At 37.3% G+C, this 20,727-nt stretch overlaps 1 protein-coding gene across 5 annotated transcripts in view; it reads left to right on the forward strand.

Moving 5' to 3' along the window:
• The window catches only part of ARL15 (ADP ribosylation factor like GTPase 15), a 224,692-nt gene that overhangs the window by 200,071 nt on the left and 3,894 nt on the right, over nt 1-20,727 (forward strand). The window lies entirely within an intron of this gene.

The following is a 20,727-nucleotide window of genomic DNA, read 5'->3' on the forward strand; positions in this document are numbered from 1 at the left end:
CAGAAAAAGAACCTGGGGCTTCTTAAACATTCTTGTTTGGCTTTTTTTTAAAATACAGGGTTTTTAGAATCTAAATACAAGACTTTCTACAACTCTCTACAAAATCTAGCTTCTCAAGACATTAAGTGTTTGAGGAAATACTAAATCTAACTTACAAAATACTTTATACTGATTTATACTATTATGAAAAAAGTTGTAATTTTATTTCTGAGACTTGCTATAAAATTATTGAGTAATGGGCCAGACATACTTCAAAATGCTGCTTTCTACAGCCACTGACAGAGACATGGCTCTAGCTTGCAGCATTCACCTTTTGGACTGGGCCAATTTTCTATGCATGGAACAGCTATTTTTACCTTGTTTAGACAGAGTTTGGTGGTGGGAGAGTTGTCTTTTTAGCTTTTTAGGTAGTTTTGTATTTTAACGTGGGAGTTCTAGATTTCAGCGGTGCTTGCTATGTAATTATTGTCATTGATAGCCTGGGAGTATTTGGTAATGTTTTGATTCCTTTAGAGAATCTCCATGTTCTGGAGAATATCAGCTTGAGAAATACAGATAAAATCTATGCTAAGTCTAGTCAGGTTCTTTTTTTATTATTTTTATTTTTTTATTAGCTATAAATACTCTACTGTCTGCAGACTTTTTCATCACTATGCATCTGACACAAGTCAGTTATATTGCTGCACACGTTTAAATGGTCTATTACTAGTCTGCTTCCAGGCACTAATAAAAATATATTAACCCTCTGATCCAGTTTTATTATTTTTCTCATTTTCTTTCTAGACAATTTATGGTTCCACAGGATTCTTTAATTCATAGTCATGATGCACTATTAATAGCTTTAGTATCTTGTCTTCTTGGCTGCTTGCCAATCAGAAGTCTCAGCTATATTTTCAACAACTATACATGTGGCAAATATAGCACTGGGATTCAGCTGTAAATATGGGGAAATGGGACAAAATTTGTTCGACATATTGCAGTTCTTTGTATGTAAATTTACCCAGAAGAGTAAGAGATATATTTGCCAATTTTGTATTAACTTGGTCTTACTCTATTATAAACCCCTTGAGTTTGCATACTCAAACTTACCTGGAAGGGGAAAAAAAAAATGAGCATTTTATATGTTCATATCGCAATGATGTGAAAAAGTTGAGAGTTGTGGATAAAAAAAAAAGACTGTCGTACTTACAATGTATAATTTATTATACTAATCTATACTAGGAAACACATTAGTCAAAAAATTCTGAATTTTCCATAATTCCAAATTATTGTAATTTACTGCTTCCGAATATTTGATCTAAAGAGAGACAGGTTATCTTTGTCTTCAGAGCAAACCAGCCTTCTACACCTTTTTCTGTTGTTACCTGCCTGACAGTCTTAATTTTTGGATAGTTAATTGAGAGCCTGAAAGTATTCACTGCTTATAAGGAATTTACTGAATAGTTAGGTGATAAGTACTATTAGTTTCCCATGTTTTCCAGAAGACAAGGACCTAAGGAAACCCCAGAAACATGCCACCAGCTCCTCACCAGCTCACCTGTCACATTCCCTTTCTGGGGTCAAAAATGTGCCAGATCCAGGTACTGCAGGAGCCCGTTTGTAATTTACTGTCTATTTCAGGCTGTTTTAGGAGACAGTTTCTGTGTAGAAATGACAAGTTTTCTGAACTTCTCCAAGGCACAGACTCAGAAAAGAACAAGTCTGAGCTGGTGTCAGTTCCTAAAAAGAAGTGTTGTTTTTCTTCTGGCTAGCCAATACCTGGCTGAGCTTATTTCAACATAGTTGGGATGGGGGTGGGTGAGAAGAATTGGAAAAAATTGCTTGCAAGTCAGAAGTGGAGTATTTACTCACCTGAGTGGGACTACTTACAACTGGTAATCAAACTTGGTGAAATAACATGCCAGTTTGAGGATTTTAATCTCTAGTTTCAGCTTGCCGTCTGTAAAACTAGGAAAATAATGCTTATTTAGCTTATGTGAATATATCACATTTCCTTCATTAATATCTCTTAACATTGGATGGTATTCTTGCACAAAAGCCTTCTAGAATTCTTTTTGAGAAAGAGCTGACATGTATCCCTGTTGTGATCCATATCAGTCTAGAGCTTATTTGTGCCTGCGTAAGTGATGCCTGAAGTAGATGTGCCCTTAAAATGAAAGCAGTACAGCAGTAAACAAACCAAATTTTTTGAATTTATAATGGGTTCTGTTTTCAAAAAAGAAAGAAATACCAAGATCTGAATTTCAATTTTATTGAAGACATGCTTTGAATGTTTATATCTTCTCTGTAATTATGGTATATGATTCTAGGTATTCTGTTAGCTGAGTAGTAGATCCTGTAGGTGGGTATGAGGATGGTAAATGTTACCATACTGTTTTATTAGCCATGCTTTCAGGGAATGTCATGATGACGATTTGCAATTGGTAGTGTATTGTTGAACTAATATGAATAATAAAGTGAGTTGCAGTTAATAGTGGCTTTCTTGAATGAGTTTGCATCATAAAAACTGCTCATGTTGGAGCTTTTTCATATTAAGGTGAGTCTGAAAGACAGGGAATAGTATGGCATTCTTTTAACACCTCAGTACCATTTGCAAAATACAGGGTTTTTTTTAACCTCTGGATTGTGTCCCAAAATCTAGGCTTTATGGAATAAGAGTTTTCAACTAACCTTGGAAATTAATGGGAAACACTGAAGATAAATGAGTATCTGTAATGGAAGGTGGAATTCTCATACAACAATGCCTCACATCAGCATTTTACCATTTCCAACAAACAAAAATAAATCCGAAACTAGTAATAATCTGAATTTTCTGCTTTGAGTTCTGTGTATTCCCCTCTGTCTTGACATGTTAGTAGTGGAGCATGTCTTTCTTATGCTGCCTGTTGCCTCCATCCTTCACCATTTCTTCACTTGTTCCTACCTTCCTGGACTCTTTTGAGCTCAATTATGAAAGAGAGAAAACATTAAAAAAAAAAAAAAACAGCTATGTGTAGTCCCCTTAGCTCTTTTTACTTCCGTTTCTTCTGGCCAAATTTGACTTAGTTTTGATGTGCGCCCGCAAGAGCTCCAGTCACCATGCGTGGAGTGGTGACAAAGTGGAGGGCTTCAGTGCTGCAGCATTTACTTTTGTCCATGAGTCACATGGACAATTCTACTACTACGGTGACATGTCAATAGCAAATGAAGCAGACTGAGCTCATGGCCAGTGAGCACAAAAAAAAATAAATTTGCCCCCACTGTTCCAGCTGGCCAGTCAAAGCAAAGAAGGTGATCCTTTACCCCTGGAGTCTGCAGTAAACTTTTTCTTGTTGACTGCTGCAGGTATGCCTAATTCTCATCCTTCATCCTAACTGCAGCTGGATATTAGTTGTCACTGGGAGCCAAAGGTGGGCTGGCCGCTCTCCAAGTGAAAGCTCTACCCTGCACATATATTTTAGATAAGTTCAGTCAAAAGTTTGCTATGACTTTGACTTTAAACTTAAATTAGGAGGGGAGGGACGGGGCTTTCTTGTAAAGCCTGATCAAGAAGCTGGGAATAACTGTACAGCTGGAATACACAAATAGTCTGCATACAATTTAATTGTCATAATCCATACCAGCAACCTGTAAGATAGTTCATTTTGTTTGAAAGCTACTGCTAAAACATCACTTTCTTGGTCAATAGAACAGAACAAAGCAAACTTTCCAAACCTCAGAATATAATAAAAACATTGAAAATTAGTTGTCACACCATTACATGTGGGGTACTTCTGCAATACAGACAACTGTGAAAAGTGGAGCACTCCTGAAGTTGAAGAGCAGTGACACTAGTGCTGGTGCTGTCAGACAGCTCAGCTGTGTATGGCTGTACGGTGAGTTTCAAAGCACAGGTTGTGGGTTGGCAGTAATTAGCAGCTGCGCTAAGTGCTTGCTTACCATTAAAATCTATGCCTTTGTTAGTTCTAAATAGGTTCAGTAAGTTGTTTTGGTCTGTCAGACCAGGTTCTGCTCTTAGCAGTGGCATTAACGAACTGCAGCTTTGTAAATGTCATGGGAGGGTGCTGCTGTCCAGACCTCGGCCCCTCTGCTAACTGGCGGGTCAGTCCTAGGGAGTGACCCACTGTTAGTTTTCCAAAGGGACCAACTTCTTGTCTAAAGTTATATAGCTTCAAAAATTGTATTTATACTAGTCTAATGGATTTGTTAAATTGTCTTGTATTTCATGGATTTGTAATAGTAAATGTGCTGTAATACTTTTTTAATTAGTTGATGAAAATTAAATTATTAATTTGAGGTTACCTTTTGCAAAGCAGATTAAATTAGGACAGGAATAATCAAACATTAATTACTGAAGAAGATTTTACTGATAAACCGTCTGCTGAACATGTTATACTTCAGATATGTGACCGGGAAAATAAAAAATCCTTCTCTGTAACTTCAACTCCAGAACAGGTGAACTGTACCTAAATCACTTGCCATATAGTCTTTAAACATAAGGGGTAGGTGAGCAAATCCCATCATTTTCCTGTGAACTGTGTTTTTTCAAATTGGAGGAAACCACCTTATTGGCGCTGAATTAACACAGAGCTGCAAAATGCCTGTTCCATTTTTTTTTTCCTGTTGAAAATAATAAAAATAAATAAATAATTGCCTTACTTGTGTACAGAAACACCGTAGTTCAAGTTTTAAATATACATCTGACATTATATCGCTATAAAAGTGAGTAGTTTGTAGAGGGTGCTAGTCTCTTTTAGGGTACAAGATTGGTGACAACCCCCCCTTTTATTGCAAATGCTGAGAATAGATTTTAGTTTTGGGGTACCACCTTGCTGATTCCCTTTGCTTTCACCTCAGCTTTCCTGCTGCTGGTAGTTGACTGTCAGTGCATCTCTACATTGTTGGTTTTCAAAAATCATCTGAGGAAAGATGTGTTTTGCTTGATTTGTACATGAGGACTATAGTACACATAAACTGGCAAGGGATTCAAGAGCCTGAAAGTGTAAATGTCAAATATGAAGGGTTTCTCTTGAGCAAAAAATCACCTGCTGTCCATTAGGACAGCCAGATACAAACCCTTCAACTATGAGCGATCTGGCTAAACCAGTGACAGGGAACTTAAAAGTGTTTTCGGAACTGAAAGCTGTTGTACTGGGTAGCCAGAGAGCTGAGCCATCCCCAGGTGGACTTGGAAGCATCCAACCCAAATATGAAAGGGAGAGTTAGCTTCCAAAATAAATAATTAGGAGTAGACATTTGTAGTAGACAAAGCCAAATATGTTTTCCCTCTTCTGCTTTTACATCAACAGGTGGTGGAAGTTACTTGGTTTATACTAAAAATGTTGGAATGTGATAGTCGAGCAGAGTTGTCACACCTGTGTTATGCTTTCCTGGTCGTCTAGACATTCCAGCCTCCGTTCATTCCTGCAGATCTGAATCCATCACCTGTGCTTAATACTTGTGTCTGTTGAAAAAAAGTAAATAGTCATCCAAACGGTGTGTCATGTACATGCTCTTCTAACTTCAAACAGGCCTTTAATTCTTTTGGGTTATGTGAAGTATATTGGTGTCAAGATAGAAAGATAACTTTCAGAGAACCAGGTGTTCATTCTCTGAGAATTTTTTTTTATAGAACTACCCATACATCTGCTGTTTTCTGCTAAATCAGAGTGAGGAATCATGTGTTTTTGACTATCGTACTGCAAGCTTTTCAACCATATCTATGAAGGATGCTTTGCAATTTGCTGTAATGATTGTATGTCCTTCTTTGTTGCAATATGGCTTGCAACAGCTAATTCAACGTCCTTCTCTTGAAAATGAATCTTACCCCATCTTTGAAAAGATAAATCTATTCTTTGTCCTTGAGACACAGATACCACAGTTTACTCCTCTTTTCCATACCTCACTCATTGGTCATCTTTCCAAAGCTTCCAGACTCTCAAGAGAGAACAATGCCCATCAGATGTGAGTAGAGTGCCATCTCAGAAAGAATGACCTGATCAGGAAAATTCCCTTCTTCTTTTCTTCTCCTCCCCTTTCACCCGAAATGACTCCTTCAGGAAACGTCCGATCCTTGCGTAGCTCAGTGGATCAAAGTGCTGTATTGTTACATCTTAATCACGTGTGGATGGCTGCAGAAGGGATCAGAGCTCTCTTTGTTCATTAGAGGCTTCTAGGCCAAAACCAGTGCCAGCAGCCATAAAGGAAATATGTGAACCTCTGTTTGGTCACTCAGTGAACCATGTCACTCGAAGGGCTGACTTCCACTTCTCTGCACTTCCTTCGGCAGGAAGGTAGCCTATATCATGGTCCTAAAATATGTTAATGCCAGCAATTGTACGGAAAGGGGATTTCTTTCTTTTTTTTTTTTTAATATTTGATGTTTTTCTACTAATCTTTCTCCTTGTAGTTTCCTGCTTGTGAGTATCTTCAACTTGAAGTACAAACTAGCATTCAAAATGTTCCAGATTTATCTGTGTCAGATAGAGACCTGGTCTATATCACTGTGGTCTTGCAATCTGTAGTATTTAAAATAAATAAAAAATCTCACAAAGTGCTGTTAGCTAGGAGAGGTGGCGTTGCCCTCTACTCTTCCCCTCTGATTTGAAAGGGTGCCTGTTGTGAGGTTAGTAGCATGCAGCTAAGCCCAGTGCACTATGGAGAGGTCTGAACGTAGCTGTTTCTACCAATATAAAGAAATACTTTTAAAATAATGACTGAACGGGCAATGAGTAATTAAATTAAATAGTTACCGTTCCCTCATAAAGAATTCTTGTAAGAAGGAATCAAAAAGCTTTTTGAATTTTGCCTGTTACATTATTTCCAACAGGAAACTCTTGCTTTACTTTCTCTCCCTTCTCCTCACTTTCCATGCAGTCAGCCATCCAGTTGTATATATTGTTCAGTTTGCACAGGTGTGTGATTACAAATGAACCTGAGACTAACTTGCAGTGGTAAAAATGTACTATGCAGAAGTATGTGCCATTATCAAAGTGTAAGACCATAGACGTTTTTTCTTCCTGTAAAATGGGTTGTTGCAGTGCATGTGTACCTACCGCTGCAGATTGTGACTGGTAATAGGGAGGTGAACTGTTCGTGAAAAACTTGACCAAGTGTTTTAACTTCCTTGTAGCCCATCAAGATTTTGGGAGTGCTTAATGAGGCAAGACAGGATTAGATATGACATTAATAAGACATTGTGTTTCTCCTTTTGCTTCAGTTGTGCATTTTTCTACAGCCATTTTAATGATAATGTCACTTTACCTTGCTATATGATACAAAGTGAGATGTTCTTTACATGTAGACTAATGTGTAGTTGATAGCTAAAGTGCAATCATGTGTCGTTATACTGTTGTATCAAGTGTGAGTGAATTAACTGATAAGAAATTTACTGTCATCTCTAAATGTTAGTAGGGAGAGGAAGACAGAGAGCGAGAAGTTGCGTGTCATGCCAGGTTATTTGTGCACAAACACAAGTGTTATTGTTTATTGGGCTATCTGTCGGTTACTGCCATGCTTTAAAATGTCATCCAGTGAAGAAGGAAAACCAAACAATTTAGCTGATAAATCATATACTATGGATAATGAAAAGCAAATAATTTAACTGTTCTTGTTTACCGTTTGGGTTAGAAAATCAATTGTGCAAAGTAAATGAGTGCATTCACAGAAATAAGGATTGATTTAGGTATGACTTCTGAGTGTACAGGCTATATTACTAGAACAATATAATTTCAAATATAGTTTTATTGGGTTTTTATCTTCATATATTGTATCCATACATACAGGCAGTGCTAAAAGGGAAAGAACTTAGTGGTTTAACCAACACTTTGGGTAAAATTCACAAAATTCATATATGGCAACCTTTAATAAAAAATGGAATGTACAAGTGCTACTAGCGGTGTTATGGTCTTGCATGTGTTTTGTCTAAAATAAGCAGAACTGCTCTCTCTCCTCTCCTAAGAATAGCTGAAGATCCAATCAGACCACCAGCCACTGGATTTTTTAATAGGATCCAGTTGTATTTGTCATGCATTTGTCTTTATTCTAAACCCAGTTGACTGCATTTATACCTTATTTTTATTGATAGATCCTGCTAATACATTTTAACTCCTGTCAAGGGAACAAATGAACCATTTTTTGTTTCCTGAGATAGATGTCACTGTTTCACCTTGATTATTCTGAGCATTGTCCACTTTTCCATATATTGTGCTTCAAGCACTGTCAAGTCCCTTTGCGGATTTGTGCTTTCTAGTTGGCAAACATCAAGCTGATACACTACCAGCTGGGCTGGAATTTTTTTTCTTTTAATATGGTGTAATTTCTGCTGGATGGATTAGACATGTTTAGAAGCAGGATGTTTTTTATTGCTTGTAATCTAAAGCCAGTTTATGTGCTTGATCTCTTCACACCTCTCTCTGCTTCCCCTCTTAAGTTCCTGCTGCACTCCCTGTGGTCTGACTGACACAATGATGACACTGTCCTGTCTATTAATCTGTCTACAACTAGGCTTATAAAACAGCATGGCTGGTGGCAGTATTCACTGGATGTAAAGTGGATGTGCTTCATAATGTGCAAATACTTCTTTATTCGAAGTTTGAGAATTTGGTTTTTCTCCAAAACAGTTTTGCAGTAGGCAGCTTACTAGCTTTTCTAGCTTTTCTGGAGCAATGTGTAAAACGCTTTATTTGTTGCTTTGATTTTTTTAAAAAACCCTACTGTTAGTGCTTCATCTTGTAATGAGGTCATTTCTTTTTTGAGAGGACAATTGGAAATATTCCATTACTAAGATTTCAAATTTTAGCTGTTACCAAGTAGACTTTTTTTTGTTTAAGTCCCTAAAACATCTGTGAATTATTAGCAACATATCATTAGTACACTGATCTATTATAAACCAACAGAACCACTTTCCAGTTATGGAAGCAAACATAAAATGTTACTTGGCAAATTCTAGTTTGTTCAGTAACCCTGGCACAGACTATCTGTCCATATTTATAGGACCATGCTAAACATTCAAATCTAAAATGTTATTGAAAAATGTAATTTTAGTTTTCAGGGGTTTTTAATGTATTCATCTCCCTGACCTGCTTGCAACAGTTGCTTCTTTTTCTTGGAAATCTGGAGCACTGTAAAGTTGAAAACTGAGTCCCTGAGCTGGAGACTGAGGCATATTCAGTAGCCTGTTACTGGTTATCCCCTTCTTATGCCACCCAATGCCTCAAAGGCATTACAAAATAATACTAGATCCAACTGGAAGTGTCAGGTCTAAAACCACAATATAGTGCTACTATGAGACTATAGAAAAACAATGACTCAGGGTTTTTTTCGTGATTATGGCTGAAAGATATTCTATTTATTGTTTAATTGCTTTTGTGCTACTTTGAAGCTGCACAGGCTGTGGTGGAATGACACTAGATCCTATATGATACATCTTGGCATAGAAATGACAAAATAGTTTAATCGTATTAAACCTTTCAATTACTGCCCTACAAATGACTGTGTTCTTGATGAGTTTCTTATTCAAGTAACTCTTGACCTCATAAAATATTAAACTCATACTGAAACCTACGCTTTGTAATGCCAGGTTTTTTTCACATTTTCAGTTTACACAGTTAACTTGTATCAAATTTAAAAATAATGCTTTAAAAGAATCAATTTCATGGTGAATGCATCTAGGCAAACAAGTAATTTAAACAACATCTTACTTGTGTGTAGCAGACCGTTTTACAAGTAACTGAGAGTTTTACAAGCCTGTGTTTCAGACAGGATGATTGGTTGTTTCTTACATGTGAGCTTGGGACTTAAACTCATTAAGTTCAATATACGGAACCTTTCCTGGCCTGCTATCGAGCACTTAGTTAAGGTCTTTTTAGCAGCAGTCATATTCTGTAGTTCATTATTGAGAAATGGCAAAATGGTGCAAATTTCAAGTAGGTTCTCAAAAAGCTAGTGGTATACACTGTAACCTTTTAGCTTGTCTAGTGGTCAGCAAACTCTTTATATGATGATTTCTAATGTAAAGAAAACTCAATTAGTAATTGCAAGTGCGCAAATTCTTGCAAGTAATTGCAAGAAGACTTATCTTGAGCATGGGAGCCCCAAAATTTAAAGATGTGATTATACCTTCATTAGACAATAGTTTTGAATAGATATGTTACTCTCTAAGGTGAGCGGAGAGTGCTTAGAAAAATTTGTTGCGTTAAGATATTTCAGTAAACTGATATTAATCTTCTCATCCTCTTAAAAAATCATGTCAGGCATATCCTTCCTATATACAATTTCCTTTCCAGTGAAAAGCTTACCCCAGGTGTAACGCTAGGACCTGTTGGTAAAAGTGTGAGTCAGATTCAGAGGTAGCAGGAAGGAGCTGCCTGTCCAGCCTGCAGAAGCCCTGTTTCCCTTCCTGCTGGAATCCCTTAACAAATACCTGCTTTTGTTCTTCATTGATACAATCATGAGAACTAGGGTATCACCAGGATATAATCTTGCTGCTGTTAGGTGCTTTTCTTCAGAAATAATCTGGCTTTTCAGTGACACCATAAAGGCACTCCACAGTTGTAAGTATACAAAGACAAGCCTTAATTCACTTTATCAAAGTAACAATAGCTTTATTACAGATCCTGTTCTAAGCATCTTTTATTATCAGTAGCCCTTGTTCAAGGAGGCCAATATATTTTATAAATGCTGTCTGTCTGCCCTAGAATTCAGACATTGTTTGGAGAAGAGTGTGGTTTCTTTGGGTATGTTTTTTTTTTTTTTTTTTTTATGTAAAGGTTGATATCCTGATTGAGGTGTCAGTGGATCTTCATTTATGTATATGCAACTCTTGATCTACTGCCTATTATTTCATCTTTTTACTTGAAGTGTGGGTCAGGATAATGTAAGGCAAGTGGTATCTTGATACGGTATGTGAAGAATATTCATTACTCTCTTGCTTGCCCCTTCCCATGGGACCTTTTTACTAAAAGACTTCTCAGACAGGTGGAACTCTCTGCTGCAGCCTGAGGTAATGGAAAGAATAACACTGGAGCTTGGAAAGAGAGAGATTCTAGCCTATTACCTTTAAGTTCCAGAGTCAAAAGACCCACACAAAAGACCTTCAGCATCTTACTGTATGCACCCATCCTTCTGGTCATGCCTGGCTTTTCCAGCATCACTGCTGCAAACCTCTGCGTTAGTTCACTAATTCTTCTTCCCAGCATGGAAAATAGTTCAGTTACATGACTTAAAACATTCAGTTGTGTAAAGTGCTCCCTTTTTTCTGTATCTGTGATGGCTCATGCATTTCCTGTAATTTTAGTGGTAGTGACAAATTACTTTTGCACGTGGGCGTTCTCTATACCCCTGTGTACAGGACTGTGTCAGATTTGATCTGTGTAATTTTCCTCTTGGTATCCTTGTGCTTTATGAAGGAATCTGCAACCTGTTAGGGGCCTTACTCAAGCAAGTTCCTAGTCACAGAACATGAAGAGGTGCTGCCATATTTCTAGGTGGAGAGTTATTAAATATCAAGAAACAGAAATGAGTCTGGAGTGCCTGGAGTACTAATTTAAAGTGGTGGCTTGCTGTGAGTTTTGAAACATGGGTGCTTCCAGAGGCCTGGACCTAGACAACCCAAAGCACAGATCTGCTTCCTCTAACTGTAGGGCAAGGAGGAAATCCTCAGAAACAGGTCCTGCAGAAGTCCCTGGTGCTGGAGGAACTGGAGGGTTACAGAGACCGTGGCATTCTGGCAGCCAGGAACTGAAGCTGGCAGTTGCAGGGTCTCTCAGAGCACTTTTTGCCTCAAAAATATAGTATGTTAACTTCTTCCAAAATGGATTTATTCCACAGTTCCTGCCTTCAAACCAGGAATGGTTAGCTGCTGTTAGTTCTGGACTTCCATTGCCTCTGTGTGAACTTCAGAGCTAATAGCTAATCATACTCCCATGAGCAAAGGACCTAAAGGGAGGTTGAAACCATGCGACATTTATACACTGTGCTCTGTACCTGGTACAGAACAAGTGAAATAGGCACAACCACTGTCTCATCTTCCGTGCATGAGAGCACACATTTTGTAGAATTGCAGCTACTGCTGAATAAATAGCTTTTCTTTTGTGTTCACACTGGCTGTTGGCTTGGAATGGTTTCAGCAGTGCAAATGTGGGGAACCAACCACAAAGCCCTTAGAAATCCTGTTCGTTGCTGTTGATATGAGAATACATGTCAATACAGTGTTTTGGTGCTTTGCAGACGTGGGCATGGTATACAGATGTTATTTATTCAAGTGCTAGATTTATATACATGTTCAGGCAAATGCAGATGAATCATCACATATGCACTTCTCCAGAAAACATCTGAACAGAAAACATGCCATTTGCAGAAGGGATGTCATAATAAGGATTGATCTTTGGAATTCTGATTATTCTAAGAGTTATTTTGACATTCAACATCACAGGTAAACTTCTGAAGGCAGGGGGATGGGGGGAAGGTAAAAACTCAGCACTTGTGTACCTGTGTCTCTCTAGTTCTGTTACTACTTGAAACTACAGTCTGTAGTTAAAGCTAGCATGTTTTGCTGCTGAAATCAACATACTCTGTTGTTAGTATTATATTATGAAGTAAACCGTGAATATCTACAGTCTATTAAAAAAAAATACACTATGAAAACTCTGCAAAGATCTGAAATATATCTGCTTAAAGGCCTTGAGTTTCTACTAGTTATTTGTATTCCTTAAGTTATTTATCTGAAGGTGGGGGGTGGGGATGAGTGTGAAGGTAGAGAGGAATGAGTGGTGGTATAGTAAAAGCTTTAATTGGTTTCTTGTAAAATTATCTTTGATTGTGCGCTTTTTTTTTTTTAAATAGGCTAGGGCAATGATAGTATGAACAAATTGTCCTAAGTTTAAATTGATCTCAAATTCAATCATTTATTTTTGGTATATCTTAAGAATCAATTTGGATATTATAAGAATATACTTAGACAAAAAAAATTGTTGTTATATGCAGTACATTGGTATTTTTGAGTCTAGGTAGTATGTGTGAAGGTGGGAAATGTGATTTTTTTATGTCCTCCAAATAGCTGATTTTAGCCAGGGCTGATATTCAGCGTTACTGTTTAGGATTTTATATTCTAACACTGACTTTATGTACCTGTCAGACATTCTCTGTTGCAACCCAAAGTACTTCAGAAAACACGGTGACTAAAAGAGGAAACAATAGGAGCAGTAACTTAAAGGGTTAGTTGTGGTCTTGTATTAAATGTGATGTTCGATTTCCACTTCTCTTGAAATCTTTGGAATAAATAAAGAATTAAAGCTGTAGATATTAAAGGAAAATATTTTACTGTGCTTTCATTGCACACATTTTTGTACAGTGCCTCCTCTGTTCTTGTTTCAGTTGTCATTCAAGAAGGGATGCTCTTTTGCTCGCTGTGGGGTTGGATATTGTGACCCCTTGTCTTGTTTGTCCAGCCCAGCACTGGCTGTATGAACCTTCATCTGGAAGTCTGGTTTTCTCTATATAGCTATGCTGATGGTGCTTTCATTTTATCTCTGTGTCTTCCAGTTGTAAGAAAAGCACATGCTTATATAAACAGAATATGCTGGGTGAATGGGACGTAGAAGGCAAAGTATAGATGTATTTTTTAACAGCTACTGATTCTTACTGTTTCTTTTGAAGAAATTAGCAGAATGTGACCAAAGAAATCTAATACACCATAGTACATTGTTGTGTGGTAAAGACTTGGATGAAAAGAGCTGATAGATGCTAGTAGCTCCTTAAAGTCCATCTTTACTTCCATCCATATACATGCAAATCTCAGTAGTATTTTTGCACCCTCAGCAGTTTTCTGTCCTCACTTTCATCCATCTTATTTGTCCCAGACCTATTATAACATGACCATATGTATCTGTATGACAAAAAAATACTCATCCTTTTAAAAAATCTTGCACTCTCTCCATCCTGATAAGTGATGCAGTATTTTATATTTTACAGTAAGCATCCGTCTGTGTTAATCTTCCAGCTCTCTAGCTCACTCTTTTTCTTGTCTCACACTTGCATTTGCCAGTACTGTGTGCTCTCTGTTTGGAACAGTGTGTCTATGCTGATTTGCCAAGCGTCCTGTTTCTTCATTCAGAGCAGTTAGGTATCTTCTTTAAAACAATTTCTTTCTTCAGTCACTTGCAATTTAAAAATTGTAGTGCCTTGTGACCACTGGAGATAACAAGGATGGAAAAGTGCATCTGTTCCACAAAACACTCTGGAAATTATTTTGTAGAATATGCGTATAACTGTATTCCTCTTTGTAAAGACTTAAGAGCCAAAAATACAGGCCTGGTCTCTTAGAAAGCTAAGTACAAAGCTCAGATGGAATTGTTTTAGGTAATCTTTTGTAAAAAGCAAAATTTAAAAATTAATAAATAAAAAAGATTGGAAAGCTGTACAAACTAGACATACTGATTTGTAAAGCATTCACCATCACCTGTGAGGAGCTGTGCAAAAAGGCTTGTGATAGTTTTGAAATCTTGTCTAGAGAAATTGCCTACCCTGCCATCACACAGAAATGCTGAAGACAACAGACAACAGTGTGGGGTTTTCTTTTGGTTTTGCTTCAGCAGGTCATATTTTTAAAAGAAAGAAAAAAGAAGCTCAGTTTCATAATTCTGATTATCATAATATGTGCTTAATTGAGTCATTGCAGATTTTTAACATTGCATATACAGACTAAGGATTCAGTGGCACACACAAGTCAGTGAAATATTTAGATTCAAAGAACTATTATTTAAGAGCATGTCTGTGGCTGTCAGTGTTGCTTAATCTCAGCTGGCATTCCTGGAAATAGCCCTGTGTATAGGTCGCTCCAGACCACAGCATATCACTGTCCCTTCCCATCAGCTGAGGCACTTTCATTCCCCTCCCTGTTGTGTAAGAGCTATTCCATATGGAGTCAATAGATACGAGGTATACGTGTTTTAGGAGGGGTGCTTATGAGACATAGGTGCATTACAAGGATCCCTCTAGACATGGATGAGATCACTGCTATGAAGAGGCATGTGAGCAGGCACACGTGAAGTATCTCTTCAGAAGGTTGTGAAGTATCTCTGTAGGAAGAATAAATGTTATGAAACTTCTGCTGACAGTTTTGCACATTAGAGCAGCTGTTCTGGTCAGACACACGGTTCTTTTTAGCCAAGTGGGGTGTCAGATAAAGATCTAGCAGATTTTTAGGGAGAAGCATGAAAGTGTTAACTCCTGTACAACAGTGGATTGAGCTAGTTGATTTAAGATGAAGTGGCTACTGATACATTTCACCCACTCTTATAAATCACTATACTCGGAACAGGACCAGCAGAAAAGCATGTGTAGCAAGCAGCTCAAGAGGCTGTGCAGTTTGCAGTCCAGCACATAAACTAACATAAACTAGAGTGCATTTCAATTTACTTTTTAGCATCAGTGGTGATTTAAGCAATGGGTTCCACTCTGTGGTTAGTAGGTCAACATTTGTGGTTTCTATTTAATTTGCCAGAGTTTCCTTTCTTTTGTTTTCTGTTTTCCTTTTTTAGACAAGACTTCTTTTACCTCTAATACCATCCTTTTCCTTATTGCAACTGTTGAAAACTTTTTTTGTTTCTTTTAAAGTCTTCTGTAGCAGTATAAATATACTCTGAGCCTCTAATTATGGTATTTTTTTCTATGCCACCTGCAAGCATTTTACCTTTTTAGCTGCACAGTTAATTTTCTTTAAGTTACTTATTTTATGTAGTTTCCCTTTTTAAAATTTAATGCTATGTGGTGGACTTTTGGCTTTTTCTCTTCTCCAAAGATACTGAATTTGCATATGCTTTGGTCACTGTTATAGCAGCTTGTCATCCGTGAAGTTGGCAATCAAAATTGCCTCTCTCTTCTGTATCTTCTAAACAGTTGCTCCCAAAGGCATATTTTAGTGATGTCTGAAAAGGTAATCTCAGCATCATAGCTCAATGAAACTTTCATAATGTGAGTATGGGGAACCCCAGTCTTCCATTATTACTGCATTTCTTGTCCATGCAGATTTGGGATAGGCGAATGAAGCCTTTCTTGTGGCTAATACAAGCATTCAGCAAATTAGGTAACTTTAGTTTAATTCATACCTACACCAGTCACCATCTTGCAGTAGTACTTGATTAATCTTGTAAAAGTCTTTGAAAGATTTAGACTGGTGGGACACAGACATGACTGTGCAGCCTTTGATTAGATGTGATATACATGTGTTGTACAATTTTTTTCCAGAACAAAATTGTTCAGTAAAAGAGCAATAGATGAAAAAATACTTTATCCATTAAGTTCTACAAATACAGCCTGGTATTGTAAGTGACTACCTGAATTTTGTGTTTGTTTACAACAGATTAATCAGAGTGGGTTGGAAGCCTTTTTGCGTTGGTGGAATTTTGTATTAAAATTTTGAATTGGAATGAAAAATAATAACTTTCAGCTTTCTTTCATGTTAATAGATAGAAATGACTCTGTATTCGTAGATTACAGTATCTAAGTTTTCCTGTACTTCTTGTGTTCATGTGTGTTGTGAACTGGGTAGATGAGATTTTGTAATAGAACATATAAAAACTTACGGCAGGGCCTGGTTACTCAGTTTACATACATCAATTTAGTAACATCAGTTCCATGCTGCTATGCTAATCTACACCAGCTGAGGTTCTGGGCACCATTCCTCTTATTGTGTCTTGACTTTTCTAGCACGTAGGTTAAGCAACATTTGATAACCATATGCTTAGTATATTGTGCCAGTAGAATAGGACGTAGAAGGTGGAGTGTGGGAAGAGTGGGAAGAACTGCAAATGTGTATTGTTAGATTTTATTGACTTCAGAATGTGGCATAAAAACAATGTCAGCTTCTCTATAAAACAAGGCCCACGTGTGGAGTCAAGACATACAGTGAAATCCTGTAAAACAGTAGTAAAGAAGTCTTTAAATTGTGTGGATTTGATTGATTATAGTTTCTTCTAAGGTTATAGCTTAACAATTTAGCAATCCCAAAGTAAACTCTTAGAAATGTGAAGTCAGGATGTAAATGAATGTCTAATGGGTCAGACATCTGAAGTGTGTTTGAGTCTATATTTTGCTTTGGCATCTGTGAACAGGCAGAAGGCTTTTCACCATTTATGCAAGAGGGGAAGACAAGAACTTCTCTTAGGAACTCACCCCTTTTGTGCTAGTGGGATTGAAGTCAGCTGTAAAATAGTTACTGCTTATTATCTGATAATGCAAGAACTACCTAGGTAGGTGACTATTCCAAGAATTTCAGCTTCATTTGGATATTTTGGTGATTAGTGTGCATCCTGTTAGGAAATCTGGTAGGGAATGAGTGTGAATGATGGTCATCAGGGCAGAAAGCAACTAGAGAAACAAAAGCAGATGCAGAGCTGAGAGCATTCCAGTGGAATACTCAACTGTATAAACACTGTTGGGCATCTGATTGTATCAGTCTATTTTCATGTAGTTGTTTCATCTTTTACATGTAAAAAATGATTCCTTTTGAAGTCTAAAAATCTTAGTTGTTTTTAGAACTGAATGACATCTTCTGAGTTAAAGGAGAAGTTAAAGTAAATGGGAAAATACTTGTCTCTACAAACCTCTTTCTGGAAGTCTCAAAGTCATAGAGTCTGCTTGCAAAGCCCTGGGCTTTAGCAAACCCCATTGTGGTGTGAAGTTTAAATAAGGAAATACAGTAACATACCACAGAGTATCCCGTGGGTTGTGGAAAATCACTTCTGTGCTACTTCTGGTTTAGTTATTTATTATTTATAAGGTGATTAGTATTATTTTTCTGTATTTGGATTAGAGAAAAATCATCTAGCAAGTCTCTTTTTCTCTGTCACTTGTGTGAATATAAGCAGTTGTGCTTTTATGCCATTATCAAAACTTCCCATTCAATAGCCACTCTTAATGATCACTTTAATTTCAGCATTCGTCTAGGCCCTGTTAATGGACATACTCTGAACTGTTCCTTAGGTGTGGAAAATAATGACAACACATGCTAGTTTTGTTACATTTTGATTACATTCCTAGAAATAGGAAAAAAATCATTTTAATCAATGTTGGGCATCCAAATAAATAATACATCTGTAAAATTTGTTTCACTGAATCAGTTGATGCTGGTTTACTGCTGAAATAGAAATTCCATCTTGGCATCTACAGTCACTGAAATATAACTTAAAGTTACTGTATTTTTCTTGGCTAGAGACTACCTAGTTAAGCAGTGTATTTGCCCACAAACTCTCAAGACTCAGTGCTAGTCTACTTACTGCCATCATTTCCTTGTAGGTGTTTCTAGATATTTAATGCTTTTAGACCCAAGTACTGTCCTTACAATGTAATGACCTTTTCCTAATCATTTCTTCATATGGTATAGCCTTCATTCAACAGGCTATGGAGGTAAGATTGCGGACAGAGTTCAGTGAGCTCAAGGGGCTGATGGCAACAGACTTCCAGTAGAGGGGGTGTGGTGGACATCCTCTGGGTTGTGGGTCTGCAACATCTCAAATTGCTCAGCCATTTTTGTCAGCTTAACACCAGCAGGCTGCTGCATCAGCTAGCTGCACCGACACCTTGCTTCGGTATGCCTGTCTGCAGCTTTGCCTTCCTCCTCTTATTTAGCAGTCAAGGAGGCTGTTGCTGAAACAGGCAAAAAGAGCTTTCTTACCCTGCTTCTCCTGTACTATGATTGGTGCCATTCATTCTATATATTAATGGCGGTAAATTCAATTTGGCGTCACTTCAGTTGCTGGAGACTTTGCAATATATTCCTTATAGAGATTAGTATCTACTTTCTGATCACATGTAACCATGCTAGCATATCAGATACTAGTACTGCACTGGGATAGCAATGATGAAGAGTGTGTATGCTGATATAAAAAAGAAGTGGTTGTTGAAGTCCTGTTTATTTCAACTGGTAAGTTTTCTGAAATTTGTGTCAGAGGAGGTGGATGCAAGTACCGCACTTCATTTTAACATATCTGCAGGTTGATACAATTCTGCTTTATTGGAAATAGATTATAAAAGGTTTCACCTTTTTCTTATCTGGGGAAGCAGAAGTTCCCACCTCAAAACTGTTTCTTTCCTGATACTTGTTACTAAATACTCTGCTCAGAATTCCTTTCTAAAAAATAAGAAACCCCTCCTGCCATGTTGTCATGCTTGAATTCTGATTCATGTGAGTTGGTTTCTTCTATTAGAATACATTACTAGATAAACAAAACTGTTGTATAGACACTATAAGAGCTGGATAGGGATGCTGCAGCTTTTTTGGGCTTTGGAAGCCTTTTTTATCTTCCCTCACCCCCCCACCCCCACCCCCCCACTTCTTCCATTTTTTTTATTCCCCATGCATGTGGAACCTTATACCGTGTGGCCCCAGTTGCCTGTCTAGGGCATCTGCCACCTACCACAATACAAGTAACTGTTACTGTTGTGCGTATTTGTGGCTCAATCTGTGATAAAAGAAAATTAAGAATATTTGGCAGTAATCAATCACAAGGAACAAGAATGTGCAAACTAAGTCAGGAATAAATATTGTTTTTGGTATGTTGACAATAGCAAGTACTGATGGATATGATTTTAGATGTGAAATCTAAATGTCTTATTTTGACAAGTCAAACGTGAGTAGACTTTTGGATCAAATAGTATTGGATCATATATTATCAAAGGCTAAAATTTTTATGAAAACAGTAATCTGTGGACCAAAATAACCTGCAGACTGCTGTCTTCTCCTAAGAGGCATCAAAAGTATGTTTTGACATTGTACTTGCTATTTTGAGAAGTGACGGGAGTATACTATTAAATGAAAACTTTTCTTGCGCAGCCTTTCTGTGGGTCTGTGTTTCTGCCTTGACAGTTGAAGTAATTAGCATCAGTGATGATTGGTCTTTCCAAGAAGCTGAATCTTCCTCAGTTATTTTGTCAAGGCTTTTAATCATCTTAAAACTTGCAATTCTGTATTACATCATATTATTATGCCTCCTTGCTGCACAGTTGCTGCAGAAGTGAAGGTGGAATTGGTTTAATTAAAAGGTTTTCTTCTTTATAGGCATTATGAGATATTGTTAGTAAGCAGCTCAAGTCTGCTGGATTGTGCTGGATTTTTAACTATGACTGTAGAAAACCATCATGTTTCATGTATAGTACTTACTACTATCCTAATCACATCAGTGTGCTAGTCATCTATGTATAATTTTAGAAAAACTAACTGATTTTGGAGGAATCTTTATTTTTTTAATGTTCTCAAGGGTGTTGAGAAACCCTCTGCTATAGCTCACCTTTGGCTGGAATGACTAGAGTTTGTACATTTTTGACAGTTCTTTTGTGTAGTTAGAGTAGTCTGGTGACAAATTCTGCGTCTTAAATGTGATGAAACATATAGCTTTAATTTTAAAATACAAACATAACCTAAGATTTCTTAGTTACTTTTGCTCTTTTGGCTATGTTTTTGAACACTTGTTTTGTTTGCTTTGCTCTTGCCTTAAGTTCATCGATTTCTTCCCCAGACCTCCCAGGCTGTTAAATGTATGGGTAGAATGGTAGCTTCCAAGCAGGTCACTCACCCCTAAAGAAAACACTTTCAGGTCACATCATATAACCTGTATTATAAGAACAGCTGTGGGTAAGATTGTGAAAATGAGTATCCTGATCTTTTTACATGAGTTTTTTTAATAGTTTGGTTTCGTTTCATTTTGTTTTTTAGATGAGACACAGAGTTGTCGTTATAATATTAATACATTG

Source organism: Falco peregrinus, chromosome Z, assembly GCF_023634155.1.
Source record: "Falco peregrinus isolate bFalPer1 chromosome Z, bFalPer1.pri, whole genome shotgun sequence".
NCBI lineage: Eukaryota > Metazoa > Chordata > Aves > Falconiformes > Falconidae > Falco > Falco peregrinus.